Genomic DNA, 7259 nt, shown 5'->3' with positions numbered 1-7259 from the left:
CAAAATCCACCACCCGAAACGCAATGTATCATTGTCACCGATGATAATCCCGTTGCAGCGCGATGGTCCCAGGTTACTCAACGTCATAACGATGCATCCCTTTTTACCGCCGGCAGACAGTTTCCAGGTTTTACGAAATTCCACTAACGAGCTCCAGGGACTCCGCAGCACTTTCGAGTGCAGTCTGAATAAGCCGTGCCATTTTTTATCGTTGACCTCTATTTCATAAATGCAACTCCCGAAACAGACGATCCGCCATTGATCACTGCATAGTGCACGCGGAAGAAGAATTTACAGTCCTAACGAAAAATTTTACTTGCCTCAACTAATGTGAACACTTGAAAATTTTTGTCCAGATATTACTGTCTCACTCACGTAAAATAAAATCAATTAATTTTCTGGAGCAACGCAGATTCTATTCATGGTTGCCATAATCTTTTCCAGCAACAACTAATTATATTTCGCTCATCTGTTAGAGGGCGGACAACAATATTTTCTCGGCAGTTATTGCAAATTCATTTGCAATTTTAGGAACCTTCTTCTAAAGAGGGTTCTCCAATAGCTACATCTACGTTACATATAATTGCAGACATTTTGCTGCAATTATTTCTACAGGAAGAACAAAACAATCAGTAGTATCCCTCTGTGATAAAAGTGCAAATTTCTTTTCTGTCGCTAGATAATCCCGCTGCATCGCGACGAATTCTTCCGTCGTCCCTCAAAGCGAAGCGTTCGCTCGTCTCTAGTAATTCTTTTAATAAAATCCTAACAACGATCGCCGTTCGATCGGTCTCGGGTGCATCTCGATGTACCGAGTCGCGGTATATCGGGCCGCGATCTTCGCGGATGCGAGCGCATCGAATCAGGGCCACTCCGGTGCCGGCAAACAGACGTAAACGTCCGTTAGGAGTTTATACGCGATAGCTCGTAAACGGGCGAGCGTCTCTCCATAATTCTCTTTCTCTCGCAACCGCGCTCGCCGGAGCCGCAGCCGGTCGGCCCGAACGAGGCCGCCGCGTCTCTCTCGTTATCCGCCGAGATTTGCCGCGGACGAAGCGACGGCCGAGCGACTTCGCCGCGTCGCCGCGTCGTTACGTCGCTGCATCGCCCTCCGCGTTGCGCCGAGTTAGACTGCATGCATCCCCTACAGATTCTACCCCGAGAAAAAAAAGTCATTGAATTAAAGAAGGATTTCATTGAATTAAAGAAGGATTTCATTGAATTAAAGAAGGATTTCATTGAATTAAAGAAGGATTTCATTGAATTANTGAATTAAAGAAGGATTTCATTGAATTAAAGAAGGATTTCATTGAATTAAAGAAGGATTTCATTGAATTAAAGAAGGATTTCATTGAATTAAAGAAGGATTTCATTGAATTAAAGAAGGATTTCATTGAATTAAAGAAGGATTTCATTGAATTAAAGAAGGATTTCATTGAATTAAAGAAGGATTTCATTGAATTGTTCCAAAGAGATATTTTGTCAATTCAAAGAATAATTGTCTGACTAGATTAAACTAGAATAAATCGTATGCAACGTTTATTCGGAATTATGACATTTATCCGAGTCGAATAAGTTATTCCTGGAATTAACGAGATATTTCCTCGGTACTATTCAAAGAAGTATTTCTTTGGTTCAATGAACCCTTTATTTCTGTGTACTAGATCTACGGGTGCTCCGTCATCGAGAATTGCCTTTCATTGCCGAGAAATATACGTTACGGTTTACTTTAGTAATCTCGTCTGATTTTAGGAAGGGACTTTTAACTAGATCTGCAATATCCAGAAGGATGATTAATAGTTTCATTCCCACCTATCAGAACGTACTCATAGATAACCCCGATCCTTGTTTAATTCCTAACTGCCGGGGGCCGCACAAGAGATGCATCATCGTGCTAGCTCTGATATGTTCGACCACGGCGTTCCAGAATCGAAAACTCTCCGATCCCGGGGCAACCTGCAATCAATTGCAATATTTCATAATACTCGATACGAAGAGACCCATTCCTACCCGGAGAACCGGAGAGTCTCCTTCCGTGCGGATCCGTCGCGTGCCCGATACCGATCGTGACTTCCCGCTCCCTGATCGCTGCAGTCCCGGCGCTTCGCTGTCGGATCGCTGCAGTCCCGGCGCTCCGCTCTCCAATCGCTAGAATCCCGGTGCTCCCGCGGGAGAGGGCGACCGCGTGGGAGGTCGTCGTCTCGCGGCTCCGAAAATAGCGCCGTGAAAATCGGAACTTTTCGCGATCGAGGGTACCGCCGGTACCGAGCTAGGGTTAGGTGCGATGGTCATATTAGGTTCATATGCGGCGGTCTGTTGGCACGGGTCATCGGCCCCGGGATATTCTTGGCAGGCCCTCTCTCCGTCTCCCTCCCTCCGCTCTTTTTCCTCTCCCCGTCCCTTTCTCTCGGGGCTCTCGCCTCTCTCTCTCTCTTTCTCTCTCCCTTACTCTCGCCTTCTTTCTTTCTCCCTGTCTCGCCCCTCTCTCTTTCTCTCCTCTTAACCCGTGTACCTTTTCGCGGAGGTTTACCGACTCGCGTTCGCTCTTCCTCCCCCCTCGCGGCCGCCAATCATCGATCGGCCTTTTCGACGGTACGGCATGCAATTTGTTGTCATCCGAGATGCACGATGGCCCCTCTTTTTTTTTTTCCTTCGTCCGACTTTCCCTTTCGTTTTTCACCGGGGTGACTCTGTAAATCTATGGCCGCGCGACGAAAAATGACGTTGTTGCGACTGCGATGTCATCGCTGAAATATATTATGACGATGGTGAACACGTGAGCGACGTGCGTCGGACTTCGTAAAATATAACGTCCGTTGTAACGCGCGTCGTTTTTGACGCTCGTGTTGCCCAATCTATAGAGAACGAGAGACATCAACGTAATTGACGTATTTTGCTACGAAATATATTTTGCTTTCAGAGCGTTTTACGAGTTTTGCTTGGCGCACCTTTTTCGCAATTAATGGCCGAAAGTATCGCGAGCTTGTGCAAATCGGTTTTTGGGATTTTCTACATTTTTATATGTTAACGAGGGAGGTGAATTCGGGAATTTGGATCAGTCCATAAGTTCACAGGCATATTTTCGTTCATAACGAATTTTCACTGGAGATAATTGCATGCTTATGTAAACCTAGGTGGGCGGGAAAATTTCTCAAAATGCCAAAATGGCGCCTTTCAGATGTTTACCATGGTTTTACCCGCAGTCACTTTCGAAAGTGATTTACATCTCTTAAAGTTATTGTCCGACAATTAAAAGTGAATATAATTTATAAAGCGATCACATAAAGTAATTACGCAAAGACTCTTTACGAGGTCTGCAATCGCCCTGAAAAATCCAAGAGAATTTTTAGAAGTAACGATTAACGTACGCATTATCTCTGGGCTAATGTCTGTCGAACAAGTCCTACACTGAAAAAAAAAAAAAAAAGAATCATTGAACCAAGGAAACAGTTCGTCAATTTAGAGAATAATAATTTGACTCCAATAAACTATCAGAATTCCGAAACGATGTTACATCCGATTTATGCGAATTTCAGTATGTCGGACAGTAATTCATTGAATGAATAAATTATTTCTCTGGGTCATATTTCGTTCTCAGCGTGGTATAACTAAAACGCTTTGGCCAGTTCTTATATCTACTTCTTGGGAAATGCGTATCTCCGCTATATACCGGTTGGCCGAGGGTTGAGAAACATGAATTCCACGCGTCGTCCCGCCGGGTTAAGGATTAATAAACATATCGAGAGGGTGGCCGATTGCACAAGCCGGGATCGACGATCGGCGCAAAAAGAATCCCAAGGAGACGAAACAGCCCGTGGAGAATCGCCGGCGATCATCGAGGAGGATAATTGTGGCGATTCTCGCCGGCGAGATTTCACGGCGAGTCGGCGAAAGGTCGCGCCGATCCTGGGGAAAGGAGAGGTTCCCGTGGATAGTGGGCTCGTTCTTCTGCACCGAGCTTTCGACTTTCTTGCGGCTGCATCGCCGATGGACGCGCATAATCGAGGGCTGGAACGGAAATAATGGGGTGAAATCAAAATACCCACGTGACCGTGTTACCTCCTAACAGTGGCCATCGCCTAAATTCCATGAATATGGAGACCCTAACGGAGATCCTGACCCTAACGGAGGTCCTGACCTCCGTGACATTTCAATATTAAGAAATAATTTTTAAATGTTTATAAACAAATTAAATAACATTAGAAGTTTCATGGATGCCGGACCCTTTCTGAGAGCCTCCACGTTTACGTAATAAAGTTTCAGGCGATTCTTTACTCCCAATTCGAAGAAAAGATTTATGGAGGAGATCTCTTGGAACTTCTTCCTTCTTCACCTTTGTCTTCATTTTTTCCGACATTTTGGCCATCACAGGTATCGTAAACGGATGTCGAGAACAATTCGACCAGTCTGTAAGTGCAGGGCTCAGTGAAGGGGAGGGACGACTGCGCTTTAATGGTGCTCCCGTTGAAACTGCACTCCGAATGCACCGAAAGTCCCTCCCATCTCCGCGCGGGCACGGCCGCGAACACAGTGACCCCCTGGACCAGAGATACAGTTACTGCATTTTTACTCGAGCAGCGCCGACACGCACTGCACGCGCCGCACGCACTGCACCGCACGCGTATACGCGCTGCATCCGCCGTTAAGCGGCCTGCACATGCGGAACGGACTCGCGGACAGCCCAGCTGAACGAAACGAGGTTACCGCGGCCACGTATCCTATCCGCTAGTATATCGCTTCCTTGGTGCGCCATGCATGTGCAGAGTGCAGCGCGATGCAACTGCATCGCTCGGCTCGCCTACGCGCGCGCGGATGCACCGCGATACAGCGAGTCGCCCTTATTCCGCATTCTCCTGAGAGAACGGAAAAAACTAATTTTCCGTCGATCGCCTAATAATAAAATCAAATTCATGCCTATGGCTATGAAAATGATCTAAGTCGTTTCTTTATCGATAAACTACCATCACAATACCGTAGGATAAATATATGTAACACAATATCGGATAAACTCATTTATTATAGATTTTTACTTACTACTTGCGTAAACCCGGTACATTTATTAAGGCGATATAAAAGTAATTAATAATGGGTATTCAAAGGTTCATTTTTTTTTAATTCAAGATTCGCAGGGGGGAGGACCCTCTTTAGGACCTCCTAGGAAAATTTGAAGAAAATATGGTACAGGAATACGGAGAATAGTTTCATAAACCATTGATCCCTTAAATGAGGCTTTCGTATCGCCTTAAGGCATTGAAAAATCGCGAGTCGAGGTCGAGGGCGCGATCGCATTTGCCCATGGGGATGCACCTGGAGATGCACACGGGTGCAAGCGCATACCTGGTGCCCATTACGCAGGGCAGGGCGAGGCGCGCTTCTTTTTGGAAAGAGATCGCATCTCATCCTTCGCGTGGCGAGGCCAACGAAACCCGCGAACGTAATTACAGGAGGGGGCCCTTCTCGGGGCCGCTCTTTGAAAGGGAGAGAGCCCGGTAAAGTCCAAGTGCAAATTCCCGATCGTGTCGTAAATAACGCGTGCTCGCCGCGGCCAACGTAAAGTCCCGGAACGAGCGGCGCGTTCGCGAAAATTTACAGCCTCCTCCGCCGCGCCCCGCGCTCCGACTGCAACGGCCGCTGCATTGTTGCACGATAAACCTGGAAATGTCTTACCTGTATGGACGGCCGTACAACGGCGGTTAACGCGTCTAACGGACGCGTCGTTTCTCCGGGGTCTCCCTCCGGGACGAATTTCCGACGCGGCTCGAACGAGAAATCACGGGAGAAATAAAAACCTTATCAAACTGGATAAAATTTATTTCCGCTCACTTGAACCTCAAACGACGAGAAATAGACATTTGTACTCTTGGCAAAGAACTGCATCGTTTACAAAGTCTCGTTCTCGTTGCAGTAATACTTGGACTAACGGCAAGAATTTTACATCGGAAACCCTTCCCTAGGTGCAGGTTGCAGGCCCATTTTCAATTACCCCCCGTTTGGCTCCCTTTTCTACGATTTCCCTTTAGATTGGGAAAAAATCGATAACTCTGTAAACATTTGACCATTGTCGATGAAAAGTAATTGAGAAATGGAGTTCGGAGCAGCTCACCACGATAAGTCAGGTTATAAAACCTCGCTACGAAGTTTAACCTCCAGGTCCGACCAGATCTCCAGTCGAAGTCTCTTTTGATAACAAGGGCTCCATTTCGAGATTAGAAAAGTCCAGAGCCCACAGATGACGTCAGGTCGTCCGACGAGCCCTGGTCCAAAATGCAGGGACGTGGCCCTCGATGACGTCGTCTCCTATCTCGAGCACTCGGCTGATTTATCAGGTAACCGGAGAGCGGCGACTCTCGGGGTTCGTTGAACCGTCGGGTTCGACGAACTCTCTTGAAGTACTTTCGTTCCGGGGTTAATTAGAGTCCCGGCCGATTTCTTTCGGCGAAACTTAACCCCGCGTGTCGGCGGGCCACGTGTCGGTCGTCGGCGATGACGATGACCTAGTCCCACGGAGGACCGAAACGCGTCCAAGGGACGTCGCACGAGCTAGATTACTATTTCGCCGGGGCGCCACTTGTATCGCTTTAGTGCCGCCAATCGTCTAGTAGGCCCGCTCGTGCCCGTCGCAAATTATCGTCAGGGCCGAATGCCGATTGCCGTGGCCCCTGCTTGACGTTCCGGTCAAAAGGTCCTTTCCATTGATTTACCGTCTCTGATAGCGTTCCAACTTCGGGAGAAATACGACCAAAGATGCAGTACCAATGAAAGAATCATTTGGAAGGACATTTTTGAAAGATCTCGCAGATGAGGTCGGACGAAAACGTGTAGACAATGATGGGGTTCGCTGCAAATCGAGATGAAACGAACGAGCCCTGCACGGCCACTGAACCCTGAGCATTCCTAATTTCCACGACATTCAGGAATGCTAGGAGTTGCCGACGAGTGCCAGCTTCTTCCCTATAGAACACTGATCAGCTGAAGACGTTTTTCCCAGGGTGTCTTAACGTTTCACGTCTCGTTGCATAGCGAGGTACAGAGACAGGGCTAGATCCTCCAAAGAATCTTCGACCGGACTTCTGAAACGTTGAATTATATATCGAGATGAAGGGGATCCGGGTCTTGGTACTTACTAATCTTGGTGCGGACCACTTTGGGTCGGAATCGCTCTGGACTGAATATTTAAGAGCGGAGGATAAGTTGACTCCGTGTTGCAAGGAGGATTAAGATGGAATTCATTGGATCTTCTGGTGTCGACTAGAGTCCCG

Source organism: Orussus abietinus, unplaced genomic scaffold, assembly GCF_000612105.2.
Source record: "Orussus abietinus isolate OABI.00-Male unplaced genomic scaffold, Oabi_2.0 scaffold188, whole genome shotgun sequence".
Lineage (NCBI taxonomy): Eukaryota > Metazoa > Arthropoda > Insecta > Hymenoptera > Orussidae > Orussus > Orussus abietinus.
This window is presented reverse-complemented; position numbering follows the sequence as displayed.